Below are 16,940 nucleotides of genomic sequence, written 5' to 3'. Positions count from 1 at the left end.
CATTAGGGACATCCCCAGTGATTCTGTAAATAGCCCTGCTTTCCTTATCCTATTCTAGATTGAGGTCTTTAAGCTTACCAACCTGGAAACCAAGTGTCTCATGAATTAGATGTAATCTTCAATCATACTTTGCCTGGTCAGATGTTTAGGCCATATAGGAAAGGGACCGAGATGGGGAACTGGAAGATCAGTGTTGTTGTGTTTAAAAAAGCACTGATTTAGTGCTTTAGTGAAAAACAAACACATGCTCCTAGGCTATTTATACAGGTTGCCTTGCAACACGAACTTGATTGTGGATTCTTAACTATGCTGCTCTTTAGTTATTTCATGAATATTAGCCTTTCTTTAAAAAGGAGACTCTGGGACCTGAATTGGAGCCTTTACTGTGGGGCATTGTGTTAGAGGACAGAGAGGGAAGGGAAGTACCAGGGTGCTGGTATTTTCCTAGAGCCCACAGATGGTCAGAATTGTTTTCTCATGACCTGACTTGCCACCTTCTCCATGCTCAGCAGAGTCCTTGACAGCAGAGAACTGAGCTGATGACAAATCACAATGAACAATGACCGCAGTCTCCTTCCTTCTGGGACTTTCTCAACATTTCTCAGTTGCTTAGTCCAAGAGTCAGCTGGCATAGCCCTGTGTCTACTCATTGCCTGGGCCAGGATGGAGCCAAGTGTCTTGTTGGACAAATAGCCTGTGGGCCTGAATCTGGCTCCTCTCCATACCTTGGAGATGAATATTGATGTAAGGTTGGGGAACAGGTTTGGGCCATATGCTTGCCTGGCAGGTGCTTCACAAAAGCTCAGGATGCATAAAGTAAGGCTTTAAAAGCAGTGAGCTTCAGAGGATCTTTCCCATTGCCTCTTCTATCTCCCTGGGACTGCGTACAAGAGCCAGTTTGCTGTGCTGTGTTTGTTAGTGACAGTGCTGTTGATGTCTGGGAGGCACTGTTTATTGTGTTGTTATTCCATCCACTGTGGAATGTTTCACATGCTTGGCACCTGGGCACTAGTGGCTGGTATACCCCCATTCCTTGTGACAGCCAAGAATGCCCCTGCATTTCCAGAGGTCCTCTGGAAGATGGTCCCACCGAAGGAAGCTTGAACTGTCTATGGTCCACCCTCTTGTGTATCGTTGCTGGTATGCTTTAGTGATTCACTAAACTTCAGCCTCAATTAGTGGTCTTTCTACCTCACCCCTAATCCCAGTCAGAGGATGTGACGGGCTATCCTATGGGGAGGACAGTGTTGGAAACCCCCAGGTCATGGTGTTGTCTTTGTGAAGTGGGATTGTGCTGGCAGTTAAGTATGCTGGCTTGGGAGACAGAGTGCATGGGATCTTACTCCATCACTGCCACTTATCCGCTGTGTGACCTGGGGCCAGTTACCTAACCTCAGTTTTTCCATCTTTAAAAGGGGGATAGTATTGTTCCTATCTTACAGGACTGTTGCGGGGATAAGTTTGTGTAAATCGCTTCACAGACTGTTCGAGTCATACTTCGTGCTTAACAACTGCTTAGCCATTATTTTTTTTTATGACCATCAATGATATGCATCAGAGAAGGGTTAGAGGTACAGTTTGTGACACACATAGAGTAAAATCGACTAGTGCAGGGTAATCCTGCAAGCGCCTGGCTGTAGCCAGTAGAACTCAGTAAGTGGTCAGCATCGCTTTGTCTGTAGGACCAGGATGACGCTGTCTGGAGGCGGGTCGGATGCCTGACCATGTGCCAAAGTGGGTGCCAAATGAATGTCTACTCTCCTGTTTCCCCTTGGGCACACCTGAATCTCCACCCCAGACTTTGGCTGATGAAACTTGGGCAGCTCTGGGCAAGGGTATAGGAGACTAATGTTGTTGAAAGACCACAGGCCTGTAAATCCATTTTTCCCTACAGTGCTGGGAAAGTATTTCTCTCCAAGCACTGCACAACATGAACTGAGAGACCTTTTTCTGTCAATCCAGATGGAATGATCTAGAGACACAGGCTTGAACTTTCCACTTTCATGTGGGTAAGCTAAAGGAGTGTGAATTCATGGCACCAAGAACGTTGTGATACTCAACCCTCCTGATCTTCTGTGGCTAAAATTCCAACATTAGTGTTGAATTCTTCTGTATTAAGCATTATCTGCTTTCTGGGTTTTTGCTATAAATACGAATGTGCAGACAAGAGTTAACATGGCAGGCCTGATGCCTGTCCTTTGAAAGGCCTGCTTCCACAGTAGGTCCTTGGTTGGCATCTGGTACCTTGGATTTGAGGAGTATCCCACTGCCCTAACTAATAAGAGAGGCTCACTTGCCTCAGCAAGATGGCTTAACTGAATATTTGCCTACCTCTGGGAATCTGGAGTTTGGGTAGTGTCAGGCACCAGGCGCCCATATGACCAGACTCTAATAAAAACCCTGGATACCAAGTCCCTAATGAGCTTTCCTGGTTGGCAGCATTGCACAGGTGTGGTCACAGTTTCTTGCTGGGAGAACTAAGCGCATCCTGGCTGACTTCACTAAGCGGGTCCTCGAAAACTCGCACTTGGCTTCCTCTGGGCTTAACCCCGTACTCCTTTCCCTTGCTCATGTTGCTTTGTGTCCTGTTCCTGTAATGAATTATAGCTGTGAGTGTGACTGCGCTGTGCCTTTCGAATTTTCCTAGTGAATCATTGAACCTGGGTGAGGGCGGTCTTGGGGATCTCTAACATAGCAATATTCCCGACATCTAAGAAAACTGCAGAAGAATATCTGAGCAAAAGCCCTCAATAAAATATTAACAAGCCAAATCCAACATCACATAACAAAGATTGTACACTGTGACCAAGTGGACTTTATCCCAGGCATGAAAGGTTGTTTTGATATCCCCAAATCAGTGAATATAATACTCCATATTAGTAGGATAAGGACAAAACCCACAGTCACCTTAACATGCACACAAAAAATGATTTACAAAATTCATGATACGATTCAGTAAACTTAGAGTGGAAGGGAAGTTCCTTAACCTGATAAAAGGCACCTGTTTAAAAAAAAACACAGGAAACAACATAGTTAATGGTGAAAGCCTGAATGCTTTCCACCTAAGATCAGGAACAAAGCTAAGCAAGGATGTCCACTCTCACCTCATTGATTCATCATATCACTAAGGTTTAGCTGGTGCATGTAGGCGAGAAAGGGAAATAAAAGGCATCCAGATTGCAAAGGAAGAAGTAGAACTACGTTTATTCACAGACACCATTATCTGGCATCTAGAAAATTCTAGGGAATTAATATACACAAGTTGTAACTTAGAGTAGAGCACATTGTCAAGTCTGCACAAGAATGAGTTTAGGGGACTTTTCCCCAGGAGTCCTGAAAAGGCCTGGCAACTTGGGTCTTGAGGCAGACGAGATGTTACATGGGAGATAAACAATCTGTCTGCTGTCCGGTATAGAGTTATTGATCTACTAGAGTGCGTAAATGGGGAGGAAGACAGTCTGCTCTGATGGGCATCCTAAGACCAGAGCAGGGGATGTAGCAGTTGTTGGCTGTTTAGAACTCTACTGTGGACTTCCTTGGTGGTCCAGCGGTTAAGAATTCACCTGCCAACACAGGTGACATGGGTTTGATCCCTGGTTTGGGAAGATTCCACATGCCGCAGAGCAACTAAGCCTGTGTACCACACCTGTCAAGCCCATGCTCTGCAACAAAAGAAGCCACTGCAATGAGAAGCCCCTGCATCACAACTGGAGAGTAGCCCCAACTCTCCGCAACTAGAGAAAAGCCCGTGTACAGCAAAGGAGAACCAGCACAACCAAATAAACAGTTAAAAAAAAAAAACCCTTTCTACTGTATTGCTTGTGCCTTCTCATGAATTTGAGTGAACAGGCTCAGACCAAAGGGAAAGGAGAATTGTGACTTTTGGAACCATGCAAATTCAAGTTTGAAAGCTGCTTCTTTCCCTTGCTTAGCTGTGGGATTTGGAGCAAACTGCCAGCTTAAGTTTCCAGATGGGATGATGGTAATGACTACTGTATCTGTTAAAACATGAACTTGACTTCCAGCAACTGAACTAAGTACCTTTAGCCATGTAGAAGTTTATATCTTGAAAACAGGGAGCTCAGGGCTTGAGTAGTAGTTCCTTAGTATCCTCTGGGATCCAGGACCCTAATCTTTTTTGCTCCACGATTGTGTACCTGTGATTTACATTTTTAAAGTTGCCTTTATGATCTGTGATGTCTGTCGGGACTTCAACCATCATAACCAGTTTGGGGCAGGAAACAGAAGGAAAAGGAGAAAGGGTGCAAAGAGCCCCCCTCATGAGTCTGTCATTGTTTTGTGGAGCCTTTCCAGAAGTCCCCCTAGTGATTTCCTCTGTATTTTGTTAGCCACAGCTTAGTCTTATGGCTACACCTAGTTGGAATAAAAGTTTGAAATGTCGTGTTTAGTTAGGCACGTGGGAACTCTAGATAAGACCAGGGTTCTCATGATGAGAGGTAGGGAAGCATGAATGACTCTGGGTGGGCAAAGCGGTCCCAGCCACATCTTCCCCTGCTGAGCTGATGTCACCTCTGAAAGTACCAAGAACAGAGGCGAGCTCATGAGTGTTTTTTCCTTCCCTCCCCCTGGCTCTAGAGTGCTTTAGCCAGGAGTAAGATGAATGTCCTTTATTCATAGAGAGGGGCTGAGCATAGAGTGTAGGAGACAGGGTCACTAACTAAGGGATCCTCCCAAAGGCATGGTCTTTCCCACTTCTGAATGCTTGGTCCAGTGCCTACCACTTTATAATGTTGGTAAATGCTTTTTGGATGAATGAAAGAGCGTGTGATTTGGAGTCAGGCAAACTTTGTATTTGAATTTTGGCTTTACCACTTCCTAGTTAAGATTACTTAACCTCTTGAGTCTTAGTGTCCTTATGTATAAATTGGGGAGGATGATAGTACCTACTTCATAGTCATTTTGGATCAAATATGAAAATACTTTGTTAAATTCCCAAGCACTGAAGGGGTAGCCTCACCGTTGAATTTTATGGGGAGAAAATAGTATGAGAGGCAAAATTTGTCCCCTGAGGTTCCCTCCTCCTCGCTCAGCCTGCTTCTCTTCACGCCATCTTTGTTCTGTTTCTGCAGAGCTAATGAGTGTGGACTCTGAAGCCAGCTTGCCTGGGTTGAGTCTCAGCTCTCTCACTCGATAGGTTAACTCTATAAGTGAACTGCTCTGTGCCTCAGTTTCCTCATCTATAAAATGGGAATCATAAAATAGCACCTAATTGGATTGTTTGGAAGGCAAAAAGACTATGAAGTTTTAAGAAGAGTGCCTGGCACATGGTGTTAACTGCTATTATTGTTTGGCATTCTCTTTCTCTCTGCCTACTTTGTCTACATTTTATGTTTTGTGGGGTTTTTTTCCCTTCCCCATTGAAATTCACATCTCCTGCCTCATGAATGATGAAGCACCTCTTCCTCAGTCCTTGCAGCCGTTCAGTCAGTTCTCCCTCACCATTCCGCTTCTCTTTGGTGATGCCCCAGTGGATGACAAATAGTTTGCCACCTCCTTGTCCCCGCAGAATCTTAAACAGCTGCAGAGCATGAGCTTGGGAGTGGGAGGGCATTGCTGTGGCTGGACTGGGAGGAAGACTCCTGCCAAGGAGGGGCTCCTGTATCCCCTGCCCCCACCCACCATCACAGTGACCTCAGAGGCCGTGAATCACACAGCCCCACCCGCCTCTCCTGCTGCCTCTCTCGCCCTCCCCAGCCCCTCCACTTCTTCCCAGCCCCACCAGCCTCCTTCCTGCTCCTCCTGTCAAGATTGTTTCCATCTTGGGGACCTGGCTTTTTCTCAGCCTAGAACACTCCTTCTCCAGACCCTTGCCTGGCTGTTCCCTCACTTAATTTAACTACACTTCCTTTTTTTTTTAATTTATTTTTTTTAATTTTTTAATTTTATTTTTTTTAAATAAATTTATTTTAGTTGGGGGCTAATTACTTTACAATATTGTAGTAGTTTTTGCCATACATTGACATGAATCAGCTATGGGTTTACATGTGTTCCCCTTCCTGGACCCCCCTCCCACCTCCCTCCCCACCCCATCCCTAAGTACCCTGCCTTGGACTTGTCTGGTGGCTCGGTGGTCAAGAATCCGCCTGCCAGTGCAGAAGACACCCTCTTCCCTGGTCTGGGAAGATCCCACATACCGCAGAGCAACTAAGCCCATGCAGCACAGCTGTTGAGCCTGTGCTCTGGAGCCTGGAAGCCGCAACTGCTGAGCCCACCTGCTGCAACTATCAAAGCCTCCATGCCCTAGAGCCTGTGCTCTGAAACAAGAGAAGCCACAGCAATGAGAAGTCCGCACACTGCAACGGAGAGTAGCCCCTGCTTGCTGCAACTAGAGAAAAGCGCGAGCAGCAGCAAAGACCCAGCGCAGCCAAAATAAAACATTTAAAAAAGTTGCTAAAAAAAAGAAGTACCTTGCCTCCTGCCATGCTCTGTATTGTCTCCTTTATTTTACTTCAGACTACTCATCCCCTCCTGAGATTTAAATAAAATGCTGATATGTCCATTGTTCACCTCTCATGCACCAGAATGGAAGGTGCTTTCTGTCCCCAGATGAATCCTCAGTGCTTAGAACGGTCCTTGGCACAGGGTAGGGGCTCCAGCAATCTTTGTTAATCCAGTGATGGCTAGTTAATGCTGACCTAAGCACACTTTATGTGGCTGTTTTCCCATTTGTGGAGCCCAAGAGGCATCTGAAGTGGATTAGGGGGTGGTGAGTTATCGCCTGGTGGGCTTCTGTAGCAAGGCTTGGGGTGCTGTTTTGGGACCCTGTGTTGGCTGATGCCCCTACTTTCTCTGCTTCTGGCCCCAGATCATCTTTTCTCATAATTAAAGATAGTTACAGTCAGTTTGCAAAGCAACTTCATATACCACGTCTCCTTAATTTTCCACAACGATCATACTTAAGGAGGCAGAGTCCACCTTATCGTAAGGTCGACTTTTATATCAGAGTTGACTGCAGGTAAAACTGGCTGCTGTGTGACTCTTGGAGGAAGTGGAGCCTTGGCCTTGGTGACCAGGCCACCTCTTTTTTTTTTTTCAGGCCACCTCTTGGCAGGAGAAATTTGGTAGGTATTCAAGCCCTGGGGGTGGAATAGTTTGGACCTTATGATTCTTTCAAGCCTGTAGGTTTATGATTCTCCAATCCTTATCTCCCTCATGAGAATATTAAGGCTCAGAGACATTAAAAGACTTGCTCAAGATGTAGATCTGGGGAGAAAGGGCGTTCAGATGAGAGTAGCATAAAATACCCTAAAGCAAGGTGTGCAGAGGCCCTTCATGTCCTTCTAGTTTGTACAGAGCTACTTGCCCTTCCATGTGCCTTCCTTTCCTGTGTGCTGGTGTGGGGGCCAGAGAACCCAAGATGCAAGGCTTTCTCATCCCCAGGGCTGGCCCGGTGCTGCATACTGGGCTGCCCGTGGAGAGACAGGACTAAGGGCAGGGCTCCCTTCTCCAACCTGGACAGCACTCCCTGGCTCAGAGTCTGCCCAGGCCAGCTCTGCTCCACCCCTCCCCAGCCTCTACATTTTGCGGCAGGCTATTAAGGGTCCCCATCTGCACATCTCCCATTAATTAAAAATGCTACAAACCATCTGTTGGAGAGGAAGCCTCTGAGAGGGGCTGCCTGCCCGAGGCAGCATTCTCTCACACCTCTCAACTTTAATTGAAAACTTATTTTTAGAGTCAAACCCAGGCCCGTAAACCCTTCTTGCTTCTGGTGGCAGTATGATGGAGGGGGTGGGGCCGTGGAGAGCCCTTAGGTGCCAGAGGCTCTGGAGTCAGGGACTCTGATATCAGGCAAAATTTAGGCCAGTCTTTCAGAGAGGATGAAGACACAGAGGCTGTGGTACACAGAGGGAGAGAGGAGCAAAGCTGAAAGCTAGAGGGACAAAAGCAGAGATGCAGTGGAAGCCCAGTTTAGAGGAATACCTCTTGAGCATGCCAACAGCCTGGAGGCCCAAGTTGTCTCCTAACTACCCCGACTGGGTGTGGGCCAGGTCCACTTCCCTGAGTCAGCCACATCCCCTTACTGGGAGATGGAGTTGGGATGGGTCCTTGATTCCTGCAATGGGGTGGTTTAGAGGTGGGGATACACTGGAGGATCCAGTCCCCCCCACTCGGGACCACCCACAGGGATTGGGGCAGAGCCCCATTCTTCATCCTTTCTCTGACTGCTTGCTTCTATCCTGGGTCCATTTCCCCCTTGTCCCTACCCTGCACGTCTCCCTGGGAATATTTTAAAAACTGTGTGGTCACAGTCACTCATGAGATGGGGACAGGGGTGGTAGAGATTTCAGCCAAGGCCTGGCCCCCTGGGAACTCTGCCCCGTGGCTGGATTTCTTGGAAATGGGCAGGGCCGCTCCCTGGCAACTGAATAATCCTTCTCCCCCATCCCCATACAAAAGGCCCTTGGGTTCACAAGTGGCATTCTTTTCAACTACTCCTTTTGCAAGACAACGGGAATTATCATCATCTGCATTTCCCCCATATCATAGAGAAGAAGACTCTAGAAATAGCAGGTGACTTGTCCAAGGTCATGTAACAGTTACAGCCAGAGCTGGTTTCAGAAACCAGGCCCCTGGCGCCAAGGCCACTTCTCTTTTTGCCCCATCTCACTGCCTCTTCTGGTCCTCTCCCTCCTCTGGGCCTTGGAGCAGAGGGCATGCTGGAGCCGGGGCCAGTGTAGTCTGAACTTGAGGCCAAACTGATCCAATCCATGGTGAGCACAGCTTAGCTTTGGTTTTCCTGAGGGTAACTATGCCAGCCCAAAGCAGCTAACTTCTATCTGTGTCCCGAGTGCCGACTGCAGAGCCTCGTGTGGTTCTAGTCATGTGTACTGAGTGAAGAGGTGAGGTAATGAATGGATGAGGAAAAGAAGGAGGAAAGGAAGTTTGTTCTCTTCGAGAATGAAGCCATTCTGACAGCTTCTGAGACTCAGAAATTGGAGCCGTTCAATCTGGAAGAAACCGTCGGTGAGCCTAGACGAGCTCAACCTGCTCGTTTTAAAGAAGAGGCTAAGATACAAAGTGGCAGGCTCGAGACTACAGGTCCACCGCAGCAGAGCCAGCCCTGGAACTCGGGTCTCCTGATGCCCACTCTTTCCCCTTGCCCTGGGCAGGGATCAAGGACAGGAGGATCTGAGCCTCTTAGAATTGGCTTCATGTCAAGTCACACCAGCCTCTCTCCACCTAATCTCCCCAAATCAATTTGCAAAACTTCCATTAATGCTGTCAGGAAATCTGCAAGCTGTTTCCAGCCAGGGCACTGCCGTAACTGCTGGTGTAACAGCTACCTGGAGGGAGACAGACATTAACGGCATAATTAAAGATTAGCGTGGCCTTGGGCAGTTCAACAAAATTTACCTTTCTCTGCAGCCAGTGGCTAGTGGAACTGACAGTGGAAGAGCCTTGCAGCCACTAAAGGGTTGGGCCAGGTGGCTTTGTATCCCTCCTGTTAACACTGCTTGGCCACAGGAAGTGGGGTCCTCAGGGGAAGGGGACAGTGGAGCAGCAACTTGTTTTGCCAGGTAGAGCGAGGCTGATCCAAAGTTTTCATAATTCTGTAGAGCCAGGCTTCTCTAACTGGGCGGGCAGCTACATCCCCAGGACAGCCTATGAATACAGGGTCTCATTCAGAAAGGCTGGGGTGGAGCCTGAGACACTGAATTTCTAACAAGCTCGCAGACGATGCCCAGGCGGCTAGTTCTTGGAACACACAGTGAGAAGCAGAGCTGTAGAGATAAGTCCAGAGCTGAGGACAGGAGCTGTGACTCAGACACTAAGGAACGTAGGATGAAGAGGCCAGCTACCAGGCTGTTTAATGGTGTTTCCGAGCCAGCCCTGAGACAGGTTTCTTTTCTTACACAGGAACTTGTGGCACAGGGATTAAGACAAATGGCTCTGAAATTTCAACTGCCCCAGTTCAGAATCCGGGCTCCCACATTCTCTGCCCGGAGATGGAGATAATGATAGTACCTACTTTATAGCGCTGTCGTAAGGACTAAATGAGATCATTCATTTAAAGCATTAGCTCTGAGCATGTAGGAAGCACTCTATGTCAGCATGAGATTTCTTTCAATCCTCAAAGACAGTTTGTGTGCACAAAAACAAAAATATCCAGAAGATATTTTGGTGTTTTTTAAATTTATTTTTAATTGGAGGATAATTGCTTTACAGTATTCTGTTGGTTTCTGCTGTACTTTGGGTTTTAAAAGGATTATTTAATTTATTAAAGCTATAAATTTCATAAAAATCTAGTTCTTCCTTAAGTTTTGAGATTTAGCTTATAAATTTTCTTTTTATTTTTCTAAGGGGCTTTAGGATGATGTTTGTTTCATTTACCAATCTAATCAAACACCTTCAAATATGTAAAATGCTATTTGAGAAATTTAAGTAGTATGCTTTATTACCTGACTCATAAACCTTCCCAAGTAATTTTAAGTAATTCTTATAAATCCAAGAGAATATGAAATTATCTTAAATGTTCCAAGACTGTATATGAGTTTGATGATTTGTTTTCAACTTAAAATCACATATCTAACTCAATTATTACAATTTAGATTGGAATCGAAGGCTGACTTGCTACTCAAATAGGCCAAATTCTCTAACATTACAAATACTGAATATGCAGACTCTTCACTTTAACATCTAAAAATATTCATCCTGTGGGGTTGAGTCTTTCAAACTTTTCTGTATTTGAGAATGAAAGATCTTTACACATTAAGGAGATAATTATGCTTTTGCTAGTAGTTTTGGGGATCACCTTCTCAGATGGTTGAGGTTATATAATAGAGTTGTTGGCCACAATGCTGACTGGATTCTTATCAGTGGCATTGATGGACCCTATTAAGATCCAGTCTAAATGTTCTGTCAGGGACTCCATGAATTAAAAAAGAAGGTGGCTGGGACTTCCCTGATAGTCCAGTGGCTAAGACTCCTCACTTCCAATGCAGGGGGCCTGGGTTCGATCCCTGGTCAGGGAACTAGATCCTACATGCCACAACAAAGAATGAAGTTCCTGTGTACCCCAGCTAAGACCCAGCACAGCCAAATGAATAATTAAAAAGAAAAAAAAAGAGAAGGAGGTGGTCATGCACTCCACGCCCCAAGCAGGCTTCAAGTCCCTTCACTATTCAGTTCTTCAGTGCACTGCTGAAATGGTCAACCCCCTCCTGGGCTACCTCCACAAGTAATCAGACTTTGCATCTGTTGGCCTTTGAGATATTGAAATCTCCTCCTATCTCCAGGCTCCAGAAACCCTTGACCTTGAGGAGATTCTGCAATTCTGTTTTTGTGATTTCCATTTCTTAGGGTTGTACTTCCCTTGATGTGTTAAAATGGCATCCCTTGGAGTTCTGATTCTCTCTCGTGGTCTGGTTTAACTTTGTGGTGACAACTGCCAGACTCATGCTCTGATAAATCAGTGTTAGCGCTAAATTATTTTTATTGACACTAATCGTCTTAAAAATGAGGATGAGGGCCTTCTGCAGAGCCCTGGGACATTCAAGAGGAAGCTGCAGAGTGACCCTCAGGCTGCTTGGGTCCTGATGACCTCTGCTTGCTCCTTTTCTGGACATTTATGGTGAAAAAGAATGAATGACTCAGGAGTCAGGTGAGACCTTGGGCAGGTAGCTTCACTTCTCCGGGACTCAGTTTCTTCCTCTACACAGGGGAGGTTGTAGTATTTCCTTTGATGGTGTTGTCAGGGGAGCCAGTGAGATGGACAGATTATCACCCGGTGCATTGTAACTGCTACGGAAAGTCATGTCCTTGTTCCTTGTCCTTCAGTCCATTTTCAAAATAGCAACTGATGCTATGTATATACATACATATATATATATATATATATATATATATATATATATAGAGAGAGAGAGAGAGAGAGAGAGAGAGAGAGCCATAATTACAAGGCAACAGCAAGTCCAAGCCAACAGACAAGACATCTTTCTATAAAACACTAACCGTACCCACTGTCACACTGACTGCCGGGATGAGACTGTCACCCTGGGGGCAGGGGCTCTCTCACCCAGACCTAGTGTGTGTGGATTGGCCTGGGGACATAGCTGACCAGTTTTGGGGAGGCCATGGCTATTTGTCCACATCCCTCCTTAACTCTACCTGGACCCCATTCTATTCTTGCTGCCTCCCTGGCAGTATCCTTCTCTTGGGAAGCAAACTGGCATCACTAGGGTTATAGAAACAGCACTGATCTTAGAGTCATATAAACCTGAGCTGGAATTTCAGTTCTGTTACTGACTGAGTATGGAGACCCAGGCAAGCCATTTCTCTTCTGATTTTTCCTCTCCAGAATGGGTGTGATAGAATAATCCCTGCTTCATAGGAATAGAGTGAGGTTAAATGGATGAGTGCAATAGCACTTTGCTAGCTGTAAAGCCCAGTACATGTTTTACCATTGTAGTATTAGAATGCCATTAAATTAAAAAAATTTTATTTAATATTTTTATTTATTTATCTGCTGCATCATGTCTTAATTGCGAAATCTTATGCGGTGGTGCATGGACTCGAATTGTGGCATGGTGGCTCAGAAGTTGTGGGATCTTAGTTCCTTGACGAGGGATCAAACCTGCATCCTCTGCATTGTCAGGTGGATTCTTAACCACTGGACCATCAGGGAAGTCCTGAGAATGCCATTATTAAAGTGACATTTTCCCTTCTCAGGCCACCTGCCTGGTGAATTTCTAAGAGGCTGCACAAATGCCTCATTCACTGCAAAACCTCACAGAGCGAGTGAAGCCTTCCCATGTCCTTGCTCCCTCAAAGCGTAGAACTTTCCCCTATCAGAGTTCATGGAATTCTGTATTTTATTGGGTTGCCTAATAGATTTGGGTGTTTGGGTGTTTCCATAACATCTTATGGGAAAAGCTCAACAAACTTTTTAGCCAGCCCAGTAGTTGGTGGCTTATAGATCGGTGTCTTCCCTTACATGGTGAATCCTGGACCATGTGTTTCTCTTTCCTGTCTGTCCAACATACACCAGGGCCTGCCTCAGTGGGTCCAGTGGAGTGGAAGAATGATGACTGCAGTAGAGCAAGCTGCATCCTGAACCCCTAAGATTTTCTTTTGAGCCTTTTCCCCCGGTCTGTCTTTCCCTGGACTCTACCTGCCCCTCCCCGCCTTCTCCCTCCCTCCTCATTATGTGCATAGAAGCAGATGTGTAGCTCCTTTTTCCTGCCTGAAGAATTAAATGCAGTGATGAGAAATGTGTTTTCTTATTGTTTTAGGAAGCCAAGCAGGGTGGGGGTGAGGGAGGAAGAAATTGCATCAGAGACAACAATTTATCTTGTGCAGAAGGGACTACAAAGATTCCGGGAAGCCGTGCTCTGATGGTGCACCATCCCTCCTTGCTGACCCCTCCTTTATTGGGAAGGTAATTAGCAGGACAGCTGGTAGCCACGTGTGTGTGTGTGTGTGTGTGTGTGTGTGTTTGTGTGTGTGTGTGTCTGTGTGTGTGTGTGTGTGTGTGTGTGTGTGTGACGGAATGGGGCTCCGTGGCCTCAAATAGAATTCTGGTTCTGCTCAGGAACCTCTTGCCATTTTAGGAGCATGTGGAGGGCTTCATTTCACCCTGCCTGCCAGCACAGCGTTTGCCTGGGCTTCTTCGGCATTGAGGTGCTACGGGGAGATGCAGTAAGAAGGAGCGAGGGTGAGCTGGTTCTGCTGTTGCTCAGTGTGTGCCTTGAGACCATTTCTCTTTCTGAAGATAGAGATGAGGACAGAAATGGGTGTCTCACATAGGCTGGATGGGCCCCATGACCTGGCCCATGCCTCCTAAGCTCCAAACCCATTTTTTTTTTCTCTTGGCCTTGCAGCAAGGCATATAGGATGTTAGCTCCCCAACCAGAGATCAAACTCACACCCCTCCTACAGTGAAAATGTGGAGTCCAACCTCTGGATGACCAAGGAAGTCTGCAAACCCAAATTTTGTTCTTGTGCTCAGAGAGGTCCTGCCTTTGGGGCTGATTCAAGGTGACAGATACATAGAAGAAGCAAACGCACATGAGCCAAGACACTACTCTGTGGTTTAGGCAGAGAAATACAATGGAATGCCTACCTGGGCAAGGCTGGTGCAATAGAGACCCAGGCCCAAATGTGGGCTCTGTCATTTATCCGCTGTGTGAAAATCCCCAAGTGACAGCCTCAGTTTCCTTTTCCATAAAATAGGAAGAGTAAGTAAACCTTACTGAGCACCAAAGAATTGATGATTTTGAACTGTGGTGTTGGAGAAGGTTCTTGAGAGTGCCTTGGACTGCAAGAAGATCCAACCAGTCCATCCTAAAGGAAATCAACTCTGATTTCTTATTGGAAGGACTGATGCTGAAGCTGAAGCTCCAATACTTTGGCACTTGATGGCAAAGAGCTGACTCATTAAAGACCCTGAGGCTGAGAAAGATTGAGGGCAAGTGGAGAAGGGGTGGCAGAGGATGAAATGGTAGGATGACACCACTGACTCAATGGATATGAGTTTGAGCAAACTCTGGGAGATGGTGAAGGACAGGGAAGCCTGGCGTGCTGCAGTCCATGGGGTTGCAAAGAGTCAGACACGATTTAGTGACTGAATAAGAGCAACAATAAACGTACTGGATAGAGTGGTATGAGGAATATTGAACTATTGTATGTTAAGTGCTTAGCTCTGTGTCACACACCGCAAGATGTTAGCTGTTAGGGGGACTTCCCTGGTGGTCCAGTGGCTAAGACTCTGCACTCCTAATACAGGGGACCTGGGTTTGATCCTTGGTCAGGGAAGTAGATCCCACATGCTGCAACTAAAGATCCTGTATGCTGCAATGAAGATCGAGGACCCTGTGTGCTGCAACTAAGGCCTGGTGCACCAAATAAATAAATACATATAAATAAATAAATGTATAAAAAATGTTAGCTGTTACTGTCATTATTAGTTGGCCTCAATTAAGCAGGGCTTTCACCCATCACTGGGGTAGTTCAGTTCAGTTCAGTTCAGTCGCTCAGTCGTGTCCGACTCTTTGCGACCCCATGAATTACAGCACGCCAGGCCTCTCTGTCCATCACCAACTCCCGGAGTCTACCCAAACCCATGTCCATCGAGTCAGTGATGCCATCCAACCATCTCATCCTCTGTTGTCCTCTTCTCCTCCTGCCCCCAATCCTACCCAACATTAGGGACTTTTCCAGTGAGTCACCTCTTCGCATGAGGTGGCCAAAGTACTGGAGTTTCAGCTTCAACATCAGTCCTTCCAATGAACACCCAGGATTGATCTCCTTTAGGATGGATTGATTGGATCTCCTTGCAGTCCAAGGGACTCTCAAGAGTCTTCTCCAACACCACAGTTCAAAAGCATCAATTCTGTGGCACTCAGCTTTCTTCACCGTCCAACTCTCACATCCATACATGACCACTGGAAAAACCATAGCTTTGACTAGATGGACTTTTGTTGGCAAAGTAATATCTCTGCTTTTAAATATGCTATCTAGGTTGGCCATAACCTTCCTTCCAAGGAGTAAGCGTCTTTTAATTTCATGGCTGCAATCACCATCAGCAGTGATTTTGGAGCCCCAAAATATAAAGTCTGACACTGTTTCCACTGTTTCCCCATCTATTTCCCATGAAGTGATGGGACCAGATGCCATGATCTTAGTTTTCTGAACGTTGAGCTTTAAGCCAACTTTTTCACTCTCCTCTTTCACTTTCATCAAGAGGCTCTTTAGTTCTTCTTCACTTGCTGCCATAAGGGTGATGTCAACTGCATATCTGAGGTTATTGATATTTCTCCCGGCAATCTTAATTCCAGCTTGTGTTTCTTCCAGCCCAGCGTTTCTCATGATGTACTCTGCATATAAGTTAAATAAGCAGGGTGACAATATACAGCCTTGACGTACTCCTTTTCCTCTTTGGAACCAGTCTGTTGTTCCATGTCCAGTTCTAACTGTTGCTTCCTCACCTGCATACAGGTTTCTCAAGAGACAGGTCAGATGGTCTGATATTCCCATCTCTTTCAGAATTTTCCACAGTTTATTGTGATCCACACAGTCAAAGGCTTTGGCATAGTCAATAAAGCAGAAATAGATGTTTTTCTGGAACTCTCTTGCTTTTTCGATGATCCAGAGGATATTGACAATTTCATCTCTGGTTCCTCTGCCTTTTCTAAAACCAGCTTCAACATCTGGAAGTTCACGGTTCACATATTGCTGAAGCCTGGTTTGGAGAATTTTGAGCATTACTTTACTAGCATGTGAGATGAGTGCAATTATGTGGTAGTTTGAGCATTCTTTGGCATTGCCTTTCTTTGGGATTGGAACGAAAACTGACCTTTTAGGAATAGTTCAGTTTGCTTAGCCAAAATGCTTTCTCCCAGAATGAGAGCAGGGATGGCAATTGTCAAGATTTGCTTCTGAGAAAGCCATTTTTCCTGTTTATATTGCTGACCAGGCTTCTGTAATTGTTGCTGTTGTTTTAGTCATTAAGTCATGTCCCACTCTTTGCGACCCCGTGGACTGTAGCCCACCAAGCTTCGCTGTCCATGGGATTTCCCAGGCAAGAATACTGGAGTAGGTTGCCATTTCCTTCTCCAGGGGATCTTTCTGACCCAGGGATTGAACCTGCGTCTCCTGCATTGACTGGCAGATTCCTTACCACTGGGCCACCTGGGAAGCTTCTATAATACAAAGAGTGTAACACAAAGACTGAGTTTCTACTTACTCAGCCATAGTTGCAATCTCACTTTGCCTTCCCAAGATTCCTCCTTAAAGGAAGATAATGAGTGATTCTCAATCCCCTCACTCATACCATGAGAGCCAGTCTCTAGGTTGGGTTCCACTAGTAACAACATTAATTATAATAATGATATGAACAGTAATATTTGCTGAGGACTTACTACGCCTGGGCTGACTCTTTGAGGGGCTTTTTGTACATATTTGACAACAATTTCTGA

The 16,940-nt window shown here is 45.9% G+C and overlaps 1 non-coding gene across 1 annotated transcript; it reads left to right on the top strand.

Moving 5' to 3' along the window:
- The first annotated feature begins 10,924 nt into the window (after positions 1-10,924).
- Positions 10,925-10,997, top strand: TRNAG-UCC (transfer RNA glycine (anticodon UCC)). The gene has a single exon. It is a non-coding gene; the product is annotated as a tRNA-Gly (tRNA).
- The last annotated feature ends 5,943 nt before the right edge of the window (positions 10,998-16,940 follow it).

The sequence above is a fragment of the Giraffa tippelskirchi genome, chromosome 3, assembly GCF_054371585.1.
Source record: "Giraffa tippelskirchi isolate mGirTip1 chromosome 3, T2T-mGirTip1v1.2.pri, whole genome shotgun sequence".
NCBI classification, from domain to species: domain Eukaryota; kingdom Metazoa; phylum Chordata; class Mammalia; order Artiodactyla; family Giraffidae; genus Giraffa; species Giraffa tippelskirchi.
Note: the sequence above shows the minus strand (reverse complement) of the source record. Positions and strands in the feature narration are given on the sequence as shown.